The 15536-nt window shown below is 41.9% G+C and overlaps 1 protein-coding gene across 1 annotated transcript in view; it reads left to right on the plus strand.

Annotated features, from left to right (window-relative positions):
- Window positions 1-4646: 4646 nt before the first annotated feature.
- The window catches only part of LOC108706563, a 29956-nt gene continuing 19066 nt past the window's right edge, over window positions 4647-15536 (plus strand). The window contains exon 1 of the mRNA XM_018243088.2: window positions 4647-5007. The gene's annotated coding sequence lies outside the window, so the exon portion shown is untranslated. The remainder of the gene's footprint in view (window positions 5008-15536) is intronic.

Raw genomic sequence — 15536 nt, forward strand, 5'->3', positions numbered from 1 at the left:
AGATACAGTACCTTCCAATAAATAAGGACACGTGGAGGGGATCTTGATTGTTCTTGAATGTACTTGTTGTAGGTAACACTGTCTTACTTATATGGCCATCGCCTGCAATCAATTTGTAGCGGCTTATATTTAAATTTTTTTTATATTATGTTAAAACAGTAACACCAAAAAATTTAAAGGAATGACAATATTATGTACAGTTGCTCTGTACAGTTTTTGCTTCAGAAAAACAATGATAGTTTATATAAAGAAGCTGCTGTGTAGCCATGGGGGCAGCCATTCAAGCACGGGACACAGAGTGGATAAAAAATAAGTTCTGAAGAATCCCATTGTATACTATAGAGCTTATCTGTTATCTGCTGTATATCTTGTGCCTTTTCTCATTTTTCAGCTTGGAATGGCTGCCCCCACGGCTACACAGCTGCTTAATTATATACATTTTAGTTGTGTTTCTGAAGCAAACACAGAACTTTTAGGGCAGAGACACACGCTGCGATTTGGGACGACTAATCTCCCGAACTGCCTTCCTGCCGGCTAGAATGCAAATCACCGGCGGGATGGCACTCAGAGCCCTTCGTTTTCCGAAGTCGCCCAAAGTTGCCTCATGAGTAAACTTGGGCAACTTCAGAAAACGAAGCGATCCGAGTGCCATCCCAGCGGCAATTTTCATTCTAGCCGGCGGTAACGCAGAGAAGGCAGTTCGGGGAGATGCGCCCCTAAGAAGAGGAGATTTGTCACCGGGCAACTAATCTTTCCCGATTCTGCCCTTGTGTCTCTGCCCTAACCAATGCAGGGCAATGCAACATTATATTTTCATTACTTTAAGACACTTTCATTTTTTGGTGTTATTGTTTACCTTTAATACTGCTCAAATATATTGCTGCCACTCCCAAGGATAAGCAGCTATCAGTGCCTTGTGGCTGCTAAATGCTGTTTTCCTGCACTTTCCCAAGACAACGTATGTGCCATTCCAGTGCCGCTGATGTAAAGCCCTTACTTACTCATTACATGTCTATAAGGACGCTGTGGCCTCAGAGATCTCAGCACAGAAGGAAAGATTAATCAAATTTAAATAAAAGGGAACAGGGATGTATCTGAGTGACAGGGAAACGCTATTTCACAAGGTCCCAGGAGGGGTTATGGTATCCTGGTGGTGGTTAGAGCGAAGCTTTCTATCATGTGGCAGGCTTTAGAAAATAGTGTAGAGGATAAAAAGAAGTGTGTACCCTAATTTGAACACATATAATGGAGAACTAGGGCCTGTCATGTTCACAAGTTATCAGTCTGCATCACTGAAGCTGGAGAGCTCTGAATATGCAGGTCTTTCCTAATGCTCTTTAGGGGCGCCTGGATTTCTGCAGTAGCAATTATGGAGATTCCCTCTTGGGACGTCAAACAGCGTAACAGCAGATAGAGTAGACAAGAAGTGGAATCATAATTCAGGCCAGAGGTCTGGGCATGGAGCAATCATCAAAATCAATAAGGCTGACCAAGGTTCAAGGTTGACAAGTCAGGTTCAAGTCCAACATCGGGGCAAGAGGTCAAGGCAGTTGGCAAACAGTAGAATTTAAATAATGGGCATGGATCCAAACCAGGAAACCAGTCAGATTAACCACAGAGTCTTAAGCAGGTGCAACAAGAAAACAGACCCTGCTTGGATGCAAAGAAAAATGAGGCACAATTATTTGTTCAAAAATAATATGGCACTCACACCTGAACATCAGGGTCTGCACCCATGTGAACTAGGAAGACACCACCACCATGTCCGGCATGGAGCCAGTGCACCTTTTAGGGCATAAACCATGAATAGGGTTGGGTTGTAAGATACCCAAGCAATTATCTGCCCCATCCCAATGCTCATTTTGTGTCAGCAGGGGGCAACCTGTCACATGACCCATGTGTGTTTGAGTTGGAAGGATACATATGGGATGGTTTGGCAGAGGCAAAGTTTCCAAAAAATTCTAATATCCTTTTTACAGCAGGTTGCATTATATTTTCCCCGTCTCTTTTGGACTCCTGCAAGTACCCAAGGTAATATTACTAGGCCAAGCACCCTGCCAGCTTTACTGTACTCTTGCACCCACAACCCCCATTCCATGCCCATTCCCCATCACTCACTGGCTCACTTAACGGACATGTCAACCCAAAATATAATTTTTTTGCCTAATAAAAGAGAACATATTTCTAAGCATCTTTGCAATATACACTCATTACAATGTTTTTTACGTTATTTGGATATAAATTGCTATTGAAAGCAGTATAAATGTAGCAAATACATTTACAAATAACTTTTAAGCACTAATTATTTTTAATAAATTCACATTGGAAAGATGCTTAGAATTGGGTTTTATTAGGGTTGACATCCTTTAAGATGGCCAGACACTTGAAGATTGTTTGGTGATGTCACTAAAGGTGGCCCGTGTATGGGGCGTTCCGACGGGCCTCCCTGATCGATATCTGGCCAAAAACTGGGCAAATATCAATCAGGCAGGTTTGATATCCCCTGGCGATCAAGGTCTGCATTGGTTAGTTGATTCGATCTTCGTCACATCAGTTCCCATGGCCATTGTTGTAATCCGATAGTTTGGCCCTAGGGCTGAACGATTGGATTAGCCCGAAATTACCCTGCCTTTGGTGGGCATATCAGGGAGCGGATCTGATAGTGTATGGCCACTTTAAGGTAGCGCCCACCAATCAAATCACAATGACAGTAAATACAGGCAGTGGGAGTGAGGACTGTACCAACAAACTAATGTGGTGCTGATTGATATCTGGATGATTATCGGAAGAGGAAGCCTGTTGGGAGACCCCATACATGGACCAATAAACTGCTGGCTTGCTGTGTCAGCAGTATTTATCAACCTATGCATACCTCCCAACTGTCCCGTTTTCTGCAGGACAGTCCCAATTTTGACAGCTCAGCCTGCAATCCTTGGTTTCTTACTGAAATATCCCGACTTTCTTTGATCTCCTGCACTGCCAGACAAAGTTTCTGAAACTTAAGTAAAATAAGAGGCTTTTTGACAGAGAGCCCAGAACAGTCGGCAGCTCCATTTAAATACTTTTGTAACAATTTAAGATAAGCAAAGAAACAAGTGTAACTATTTCAGATAAGCAGGTCTCTTAGGAGAACTGAGACTAGCATAGGACAATTCACTTTCATTAGCAAAACTGTTGTGACATAAAACATTGCAGTAAAACTCCCAGAAATATGTTCAAACTTTCATAACCTGCTGAATTTTGTAAAATGGACATACTAATTGCCCAATTGTTTTTTTTTTTTTTTTTGCTGTGCTGTGTATGGCACAACTTTTTGTTCCTCTTTTGATTTTTAAAATATTGGGAGGTTTGGCCTATGTGTGGCTCTGATTTTCTGCACTGCCTCTGCTGACCCTGAAAACTATTGAGCAGAAATGAAGGATATCAAACACACTGCCCCATGTAGAGCCAGGATTATCCTCACTGACTTGATATACATTGCTTTCAGCAGCAATATTTACTAGGAAACATAACATTAATAGGAATGTTTACTTTATACTGGAAAGTTGCTTAAGGCCCCCATACACTGGCCAATAAAAGCTGCCGACAGACCAAGTCGACAGTTTATCAGCCTGTGTATGTGGCCCACCACTGGGCTTCCCTGGTCGATATCTGGCCGAAAGTCGGCCAGATGTCGATCGGGCAGGGCAGGGTCTGCTTCTGCATCTGTTCGATATTGCCTCCATTCTGATCTGATCGTTGGGCCCTAGGGCCCACAATCAGTTCAGATCAGCCCGATATTGCCCACCTCAACGTGGGCATATCGGGGAGGGATCTGCTCTAGTTATGCGCGGGCAGGGTCAGACTGGACTAGCGGGACACCCGGTAAAAAACCCAGTGGGCCCCGCCCTCATGGGCCACCGCCGGGCCAGACCCCCTCTCCTGATCTCCTGGCCTGCAAAGTCACAGTAGAGGGGCTGGAGCTGGCCCTGGACAGCGTCCCTGGACTGGAGTCCCGGTGGGCCCCCCAGTCCGACCCTGTGTGCGGGTCAGGTAAAACCAGACCCGCCCTCCCACAACCCGCATCAGACTTCCAGGTTCCTTTTATAGACCCGTGCCGCCCCGTCGATGATGTCACAAAAGGAACGGGGCATGCAGGCGTGGGGCTATAAAGCCGAAAGTTGGCATTTGAAGGTGGCGGGTGGTGAGAGCAGGAGAAGTGCTCAACATCCACAAAGAGGTGTGCGAGGTCTGAACCTGCCCGACCCACTAATCTGCTTGTTTGGCAACATCGCCAAACGAGCGGATCTCCCTGTGCTAACCACCTTTACAATTATATTTTCTTTCATTCTGAAACAGAAAAAAGTATTTTTTCTATAATTGGGAGGGGTTCCTCCTGAAAGCCAAAATCGTGTACATTAGTCATATTACAGAATATACAGTAGAACCCCCAGTTTACAGGGAACCAGAAAAAAAATGGTGTAAAATCAGGGAAATGTATTATGATTAATATATAAAGGTGGGACCACAAAGCAACAATGTAAAATGAGGGGAAACTTAAAATCAGGGGATGTAAAATGGAGGTTCCACCTCAGTACAGACTGGGCCTGCGGTACAAACCACTCTTGTAACTTTGCGGGGGTGGAATGCGGAACCAGTGCAACAAGTAAAAGAGAGGAAGGGTAATAGGCGGCAGCAGCAGCAGAATACCTGTGTGTAACCTGCACCAGCCCAGTATTTTGCAGAGCAGCCGAGCGTGACTGTGTTTGTTTAACATTCCCCACGCACAGCAGCTCGATTGTGGTTGAAGCCGGTCGCAGCGAGCCCGCGGGGAAAGGGTTACACGCACACGCGTTCAACCTGTTCAACTTCCAGAGAGTTTTCCAGTCAGGTGGGGTCACGTGACCGCTTAATTGCCTGACACCGGGCTCAGCCTGCCTCACTCACAGGTGCTGCAGCTACGGGCGCAGGAACGGGACATTCTCAGGAAAGGGCTTGTGTCTGAGTGAGGAGAATGGAGCTGAGCAGGTAAGGCTTCCCCGCTTTGTCCGGACCCTGTTGCTTGTCTGTGTGTGTGTGTCCGGGCTGCTTCAGCTGCTGCACCTGCTCATTCACCTGTTCTACCGCGGGAGAGGGCGGGACACTCACTCTCTGCTTTTGCCTTTCACATGGACAATGTGTCTTCCATAAAATCGAATGCATATTAGTCAATATCTGGTTTGCTACAGGGTGAGGACTAGTTTGAAGAAAGGGTTACTTTACTTACCTTGTATTAAGAATATAAATACTACTGATACAGGGACCATACTACTTGTGGCCCATAACAAGCTGTAACATTATCTTCTCTAGTGGGGACTGGCTGTGCAGTGTCACTGGGGTGACTTATCCCTATGCAAAGAAATGGAATAATTGTGCTACAAATTGCCTGTGTGACGTGGCCCATAGTCCTTAACTTTCCACTTGCTCTTTACCAATGTTTACCAATGTTATGGACAGAGCTCCAGCGTTGCTTTACTTTAGCCTTTTACTTACATGGATTGGGCTCAGTTTTGTTATTGTTTCTCATCCACCGGGGCCCTTCCCCACCCTAGGGTTGCCACCTTTTCTGGAAAAAAAAAAAATACCGGCCTTCCTATATATTTATTATCTTTTTTTCCCTATTAATAACATTGGGATCAACCGTCATTTTTACCGGCCAGGTGGCAACGCTAATGCCTACTCCCCTTTCAAATGACCATACAGTGTTTTCAAAGCCTCCACACACTCTGTTCTTTGTCAGAAAATTGCAGTTATGGGCTGTGATTGGCTATTTGGTAGCCTCTATGTTGACTAGAGCCTACAGGAGTCTCTATCTAGCAGCACACCTGTTTTTTATGCCATCAAAACTTGCCTCCAAACCCAAAATTAAAAAATATGCACTTGCTTTGGGGCCCACTGGGAGCAACATCCACGGGTTGGTTCGCAAGCTACTGATTGGGGATCACTGGTCTAAAGGTGGCCATACACTATAAGATCCGCTCGTTTGGCAAGGTCGGCAAACAAGCGGATCTTGACCCGATATGCCCACTAAAGGCTGGGATGAATCTGAATGTTCGGCCCTGGGGCCGAACGATCGGATTAAGATACTACGACTGGGCTCCGATGGTTCGCAGGACCGCATCAACTAGCTGATGCAGTCCTGGATCGTACGAAAAATCAAACTTGACCAATATCTGGACGATTTTTGGCCTGATATTGATCGGTTGGACCCGTCGGGAGCCCCCCACATATGGGCAGATAAACTGCCGAATCGGTCTAAATAACCGATATCGGTAGCTTTTATCGGCCCGTGTATGGCCACCATAACTCAATCCACGCACCATAACTTTCCCCACACCATAACTCAACACAAGGGGCTTTATGAAGTCCAGAAGGAAAAATGGGCTGCAAACCTGCATTTTATGTATAAAAGTGCTATTTGCAGAGTATAAGGTCCTTGGGTTGCCACAGAACAAACTGCATCATTGAGTCTGTGTTGATGTACACCACCAGTGGCACTTTTCCGATCAGTGGCATAACTAGATATTACTGGGCCCCACAATATTGTAATGAAGCAGAGAAGGGGTTTTCAAGAGTTGAGTATTTCCTCGCCACATTTAGGAAGCGGCCCAGGTGCACCGCCCTGAGCCCTCAGCATACGGAGCGGACAACCGTAAATGAATCTGTGGCAGGCACTGAAATAAAGGCAATCTTCCAAAAAGTTGTAGAAATCAAGCAGAAAAGATTTGTGTCCTCCGCCTTACGTGTTTCGTGGAGGACACAATAAATCTTTTCTACTTGATTTCTACAACTTTTTGGAAGATTGCCTTTATTTCAGTGCCTGCCACAGATTCATTACTGGGCCCCACAGCAAATTATTTTTCAGGTCCCCAAAATGTCTAGAGGTTGACTTGTTTTACTAATATTTATTGAAACTGTATATAAAGTAGGGCCACACGGGGACCCTATATCTCCTCTATAGTTACAAAATGTACAGGACTAATCTAGCTGCCATTTACCCAGTGCCTGATTAGTAATGCCTGTACTTAAGCAGCATATAAGCATGTTCATGTGGTATGCCAGGGATATTTTGTACCCAAGCTTGGCACCTGCATCTTTCTTAGTGGTATCATTTTCTTTCCAGTACTTTCACCCCCTAAAATCTTTTTCTCTCTGAGATTGAAATATTTTGTAACTAAAAGAACATGGGAAAAGTTCCTTGTAACTGTTCGAATGATATGTAACGTCACTGATGCTGCACAGATTCACCACACAGAGCTACAGTGTTCAGTGTAGACATATTCATCAGAATGAAGAATTTGTGTTTTCAGTTGCACGCTTACTTTACATATTGCAATTTTATGGAATACATATAATAATCTTGTGTTGCATGTCAAGCAGCACTTTTTATTAATACTAACATTGATAAAAACACGGTGCCACCGACACAAAACACAATGTGCCAAATGCTCACAATGGACAGTTATTTCTATACTGTACAACAAGCAGCGTTGTCCTTGCACAATATATAGAATTGTTATGTTTTCAGTTCAGGTAAAATGTTATAATCTTCTGCAGTGTCTGTACAGGTGTCTGTATAATGCTAAGGATGTGTGTTGTTTCTGTGAGGCAGGGCTACCACCTCATCCATTTAAAGGCAAACACCTGTTGAGTTACATGATGGAGATTTATGATTAGATCTGTGTCTGCATTGAAAGCAGCGTGGTGTGTGGGGTTCAGCACATAGATATTACGGGTGTTCCCTTGCAGAGGACTAATATATAAATTTACATGTGGACCAAGCCCACTAGGAATGACTCCATGGGCCGCATTTTTCTCTATATGGAAACCTTGAGGCCACAAACTTTACCTCTGTTCAATTTGCCCATTTTCCACATAGGAAATAATGGACACTGTTATTAGCCTGAGCAAGGGATAAACTCTCAAAAAGTAGGAGCTAAGCTCAGTATGAAGTCATGTGTTTACAATGTTTATTATGCTAAAACCACAGTTTTGTAGTCGCAGCAGTGACTGGAACTTTCTTCTTTTCCACCCTGACCTCTAAATCACTAAAGATTCCTTAGGGCTCTTATACACGGGTGTTTTTTTCTGCGCTCCCCTGCGTTTCACTTTCTTCCGTTCAGCCGCAGGGGAGCGCAGGCGTAGACGCAGTCAGTTATTTTAAAGGGTGCTGTACTCGCACAAGACGCATGTATGCGCCGAACGCAAGTGAAATGCAACATTGTGTGAGACAAGGCAGCTGATTAACAGACCTGTCGTTGCTGGAGAACTAAGAATTTTGCAACATTGTTTAAAAATCTTAACCAGGGTTTAAAAGACCAGCAACAAAAAAAATTTGTTTCTACATAACGAAAAAAAAACACCAAGACACATTTAAATTCGCAAAGTCTTTATTAAGAAATAACTTACCGATTCTCCTCTTGCGCTTCTTTTCAGAAATGTCGATGATCCATTGTGCGGCACTCTATTTGTCTTCCCTGCCTTCTATAGGAGATAGCCAGGGAGGATAAATCGAGCTCCATACGATGGATCGTTGCCCTGTCGCCATTTCTGAAGAGAAGCGCAAGCAGAGAATGAGTAAGTTATTTCTTAATAAAGACTTTGCAAATTTAAAGTTAAAAGTGTCTTGGTGGGTTTTTTTTTTCGTTTAGTACGAAAAAATGTTTTAAGCATATCCTGCTTTCAATGGCAATTTTCTATACAAAAAACTTCAAGAGCATTGACATTGTTTAAAAATGTATAATGGAAAGTTGCTTAAAATTATGATTTCTTTTATTAGGCACATTGTTATTGTGGGGGTTAACTTGCCCTTGCAAAGGCATATGCCAATTGCACAAACTGCATATGGTAAATGTGTGATTATGGCAGTAATGGTGTATCATTAAAACATGTCACTTGCTAAGGGATGTGGTGTTAATGGGCATTGTGTTTTGTATAAATAATATTGTTTTGTATGAATAATATTGGGACTATTGATAGATAAATCACTAAATGTGTATTGAAGAGGGAATATTAATTTTTCCCTACTGGATCAGCAGTAGGTTGATTAGGAACCTGTGAAACATAATGAGCTAACTGCCCTCTTCAGCTTTTATTATGATGTTGCCAAAAAATCCTTGCATTGCTTCTGTAGAACAAACGTAACCAACGGCCTGGGCTACAGTCCTTGCTGGAGAATCTGGAGGTTTCATTGGCAGTGGCTTTTGTACAGGACACTCCACTCTGAACTGTTCCTTCCCATATCCCATCCCTTTCTTCCCATTTCCTTCATTACTTGTATCATGGCTTAGCCAGATAAACCCGGCATCTACTGGAAAGCAATATATTTGCCCAGTGGTGCTTCCCTATGGATGGCAGAAAAGCCACTTTGGCTGCCTAGTCATTTGTGTGGCTCTAGCCTGAAGGACTTCTATTGTACTCCAGCCTGAAGGACTTCTATTGAGCTTCAGCCTGAAGGAGACATCTATTGGGCTCCGGCCTGAAGGAGACATCTATTGGGCTCCGGCCTGAAGGAGACATCTATTGGGCTCCGGCCTGAAGGACATCTATTGGGCTCCGGCCTGAAGGACATCTATTGGGCTCCGGCCTGAAGGACATCTATTGGGCTCCGGCCTGAAGGACATCTATTGGGCTCCGGCCTGAAGGACATCTATTGGGCTCCGGCCTGAAGGACATCTATTGGGCTCCGGCCTGAAGGACATCTATTGGGCTCCGGCCTGAAGGACATCTATTGGGCTCCGGCCTGAAGGACATCTATTGGGCTCCAGCTGAAGCCCAGGACTCCATATGTGCCTTTGATTCCAGTTTGTGTCTGGCCACCATCTTTGCCTTCTTTCACAATGTTCATTCCCCTAGTTCATGCAAGCTTCATCGTCTGGATGATCCATCATGGGTGGGGGACTTGGGCACTCCATGTGATAGGCAGCAGCTAGTAAGCAAAGAGTTTGAAAATACAGTTAACATTTCAGCATGAATGATGAATATTTTCTGTAGTCCTCCTGTACTGTATTAATAAATGAAGAAGAGCATAACTGGGTGGCACCAGAGAAGGATCTGGATGTACCTCTGTTCATGGCAACACGTTGCTTTCTGAGCACTTGCAAGTGATTGTACAAGCTGATAAATGTGGAAAGGTCGCTACCTGCCTGTACTCGTTTACATACAAATTTCAGAAAACGCCATATAGCCAGGAAAGCAGTAAAGCCTGATATAAGTGGTAAAAGGAGCTCGGAGGAAAGGGATAGATGTTCATGCAGGAACACCACCAGCATATTTACAGAATGACCAGTTACTGTGAGAGGGGCTCAAGCACTTGACTTGAATGGCACATACTGTTGCTAGTGATTAGTGCTAGTGCTAGTGATTTTGAAGCTCATTGACGTCATTGCATTTCTCAAATTTTTCCGCCGTTTCGATAATTTTTCGGCAAATCAAATGGAACAGATTCGCCCATCACTAACTGTTGCTTTACGTCAGTTTATTTGTTATTGGCTTTGTATTTACCTTTATTATATTATTAGAGTTAATTGGCATATTTAATCGGCTCTTGTAAGAAATTCCACTGCGATTAATGCAACGTTTATAACCCCAGATAATAAATTAGTGATGTCACATGTTATCTTGTCCCACGCCCTGCCATTGTGCCTACATGGGGAGTTAGCACACACCTGCTACCACTGTCTTGTCGACGGAATGGGTGGGGCCAAAAGTGACGCCAGATTGATCGTAATTCCCTCAATCCTCAATCAATGCATTGCAGTGTGTGACATGGGAGTGTGTTGTGCAATTTGTCTTAACACTTAGTTGGTCTGCTGTAGAGCATGCTGGATACTACAGGTCTATTACTTCTGGTGTAATTATAACTGGGGAGGAGGGAAAACAACTGTTGTGGACAGAGTTTGCTTTTATGAAAAACGCAGAGAAAAACTCACTTTGTATTATTTTTATGTTGACAATAACATTACAAAAGTACGGTAATAATCACATCCTTTAAAGAATTGGCATCGTGGAGTGGAAAAACTTGCTGGAACAGTAGCCATGTCAACACTGAACTGAAATCCAACACCTGTGTGTACGGTTGAACTATCCCCTGTAGAGGCTGGTACTATGCTGACAAGTGCTGGTTTAGGCTGTGTCCTGCAAGAATATGCCTGGGTTCAGATTGCAACCTAGCCCAGGGCCAGGATTTATATAAAATATATACAGGTATATATATATCTATCTAGTAAATGTACAGAATGATGGCACTCGCAGGATTTGTACAAAAAAGCCAATAAGTGTAAAAAGAAAAAAAGGTTTATTTAGTGATGGGTGAATTTGTCCTGTTTTGCTTCATCGGAAAATTAACGAAACTTGTCAAAAATCGTCACCAGCGACAATTTTGACACAAATTGACTCACGCCTGTTTTGTCCAATTGTATTAAATTAATAAATTTGCGCATCACTAGTGATATTGCATCAGAAAAGACCCTGTTTCAAATCCCAGCTCCTTGAGCTCTTGCCGTTGTCCCTTATTCTTCTTCTCTTCCTAAAAGTAAACTTGATATTCTTAATTCCTCTACAATATTATACAGTTTCCATTTTTTTTGCAAATTTATATTTTTCAAAGAAAGATTCATTCACTCACAAATTAAAATTTTTATCTTCTAAACACAGCAACGAGTTCCCTCGGTTGGGCTTGAGGCATTGAGATAATGGAATTGGAGATACAACATTCTCAGGATATGCTGCTACTGGGGTAGATTAGTTGCCCAATGACAAATCGACTCTTCTTTGGGCAACTGATCTCCCCTAAATGCCCTCCCGCCAGAATGTAAATAGCCGGCAGAATGGCACTTGGAACGCTTTGTTTTCCGAAGTTTTGGAAAGCCAAAGCAATCGGAGTGCCATCACTCCAGTTGATTTATATTCTAGCTGGCGGGAAGGCATTTAGGGAAGATTAGTCGCCTGAAGATTTGTTGGTGTGCTTCTAATCTCCCCCAGTAGCAGCGTGTGCCACTGCCCTAAAGGGGCATTGTATCACCATGTTCAACATGGGTGCAATTAATGAGGCTTGTGCTGAACATACATTTTCCCAGCCATTTTATTATTTCTTGAGCTAAACAGGGAAGAAGCTACTCCATGCTTGGTACCTGTAATAATGGACTCGTGGTAACAAAAGATCAACAAAGGGTGAAGGGGGGGAGTTGAATACTATAGATATAGATTTTTGATCTTCATACCTCTGGGGGCAGATTAACCTAGGGTCGAATATCGAGGATTAATTAACCCTCGATATTCGGCTGTCGAATGTAAACCCTTCGAATATCGAAGTCGAAGGTTTTACCGCAAATAGTTCGATCGAACAGAAAAATCTCGATTCAAAAGATTTAATCCATCGATCAAATGATTTTTCTTCGACCAAAAAAAGATTGCAAAGCCTATGGGGACCTTCCCCATAGGCTAACATTGACTTCGGTAGGTTTTAGGTGGCGAACTAGGGGGTCGAAGTATTTTTTAAAGAGACAGTACTTCGACTATCGAATGGTCGAATATTTGAACGATTTTTAGTTCGAATCGTTTGATTCGAAGTAGCCAATTCGATGGTCGAAGTAGCCAAAAAAAACAGGGCCCCCTAAGTCTACTAGAAAATAATTTAAATAAACACAGTAGGCTGGTTTGCCTCCAGTAAGGGTTAATTATATTTTGTTTTGGATCAAGTACAAGGTACTTTTAAATTATTACAGAGAGAAAGGAAATCATTTTTAAAAATGTGGATTATTGTGCTTAGTGATGTTATTTACAGTATGTTGCCAGTGGTAAACTGCCATCATGTGCCCTATGCAAGTGCCTCTACTCCCTAGCCCTGGTTCTGGCTATGATCTGTATAAAAAGCTTTTATATAGGCATGAAACTCCTCATTGACTATAATACCCTTATATTTTGCAATATGGGTTAATTTATTCAATATCGATCGGTCTCACTTGCTGTTTTACAGTCAGATCATCCAAATTAGAAGCAACCTGCTATAAAGCTGGGACATTGTGCCCAGTACGGTGTATTTCCTGGTAATTGGCAAGTGTTCCTGGAGTTTCAATTTATTTGTCTATGGTGACGGACTGCCTTTCAGTTACCTGAGACAGACACACACACACATTATTTAGGAAGGTTTATATAAATACTTGTGCTGTCTGGCACATGTTTAACAATGAAGCAATGCAAGACAGACAGAATATACTCCGACTATAATAGATCCTTAATTCCTATGATAAGTATTTTAGCATTCAGGAATAATATCTAATAATAAATGTACTATGTGGACCAAGTAGTACAGTTTTATTAGCGCATTGCTTCCTTGTGTATTAGAACCAAGGGACTTTGCCAGATGAGGGTGTGGAGACCTTCAACCAATTCCCACAATGAGTAATTTGTGAATATTTGTGGAGAGAGGCGGAGAAAGAAAAGCAAAATATATGGATGTTGTTGCAAAGATAAGTACAAGGATCTTGTTGTATTGAAAATAACGATGGCACTGAATGTAGAACTAGTAGAAGCTAGTGGCATGTTAATTATGGTCTCATCATGAGAGCATTATAGCTAAACCCACACTGAATGGAGCCTTCACAAATAATAACAGAAAATAAAGTGTAGGAGGGCATTTTAGTTACATTTTTGTAATTTTTTAAAACTCTGTACTGTTTCTGAAATGATCAAGTTTATCTTCACTATTCCTCTCTCAGCATCTGTTTCTCTTCATTCTTCATGCAGCAATTGGGTGTCAGATAATGATTGACAGTTAGATCCAATATATCTTGTAGGGGTCTCCTTTTGCCTAGAAGATGTATTAGAGCTCACTCTATTAAAATCACCAGACACCATGCCTCTCTACATGCAGAATTTGTGCTAACGGCAGCTATTTTGTTAGACTTTGTTCGTACGGGAATCAGTTATTTGAATGAGCTCTAATACATCTGCTAGGATATAGCAGATATATTGGATCTAACTGAATATCTGACACCCAACTGCTGCATGAAGACAGAATGAAGAGAAACAGATGCTGAGAGAGGGATGGTGAACATAAACTTGATTATTTCAGGAACGGTGCAGATTGTATTTACAAAGTTTCTTATTTCAGTATGCTTAACCTAACATTATATTAACTTTAATTTTCGCAATAGTTCCCCTTTAAAAATGCTTGGCCGTTGACATATGCCACCATCCCACTTCCCAGTGTAAGTACAAATCAGATTTAATGCAGTTATTGATGCTTATGAGAGCTTACCACATTTATTACCCTAGTATAAGCCGCAGGACCAGTGGAAACCAGAACATCAGCATTTCAGAAGGACAACCCTACCATCATCAGGATCCTGACAACCCCTAAAATGTTGTTCTTGTGGTTTACTCTGACACAATAAATGTGGTAAGCTCCTATAAGCATCTTGAACTGTGTGAGAGCCTCTGTTTTGTACATACACATAAGCACATTTCCACATTCAGGCAAATTGCTAATTTGCTTGTGTGATATAAAGACAATTGTATTGTAGACAAACAAATGATTGCTATGTAAATCTTACTGATGGTGAACATCTAATATATGGTTTGTATGAAGCCAACTCTCCTTTGTGATCAACACAGCATCTTTTTTTTGCATCTCCCATATGAATATGGCGGAACTCATATTCCAAAGAGCTAAAACGTTTGAATTTGGAAGATAAAACTGCAGAATAAGCACAGTGGATCCCATTCAGTGTTTATACAAATACTTCTCCCATACATGTTCTAAAAATAACCATCTACGATCAAGGCTGAACTCTGTTTACTTTTTGGGAGCGTTTCACACTGTTCCATTATTAGCTTGTAAATACATCTCATTGTTAATACAAATTGCACCTCACAATAGCCTTTGCGTAAATACAAGTAAAACAGATGACACACTTTATTGTTATTATAGTTTACATATAGAATGTCATTTTATAGCAGCCAGTACAAAATACAAGGGCAATCTAAAGGTCAAATTGTGCCACAAATGATCAGAGCTCTACAGACAATTGCCAAGGAGTTGGCCATTGACATATGAAATCTGTATATAAAACTCTTCTCTTTCAATGCATATTTGAATACAAGTATGCTGAAGCCCATTATCCAGAAAGTTCTGAATTACAGGAAGGCCATCTCTTATAGACTCCATTTTCAATGAATCAGATTTTTTTTTAAAAAAAAGAGTTCCTTTTTCTCTTTAGTAATAAAACAGCAGCTTGTACTTGATCCCAATGAAGTTATTAATAATCCTTATTGGAGGCAACACAATCCTATTGGGTTTAATTATTGTTTTGATTTTTCTTAATTATATCGTTATGGGACCTGTTATCCAGAATGCTCGGGACCTGGGATTTTCCGGATTACAGATTTTTCCGTAATTTGGATCTTCATACAGTAAATCTACTAGAAAATCATGTAAACGTTAAATAAACCCAATAGGCTGGTTTCACTTCCAATAAGAATTAATAGTATCTTAGTTTGGATCAAGTACAAGCTAC

Source organism: Xenopus laevis, chromosome 1S, assembly GCF_017654675.1.
Source record: "Xenopus laevis strain J_2021 chromosome 1S, Xenopus_laevis_v10.1, whole genome shotgun sequence".
NCBI lineage: Eukaryota > Metazoa > Chordata > Amphibia > Anura > Pipidae > Xenopus > Xenopus laevis.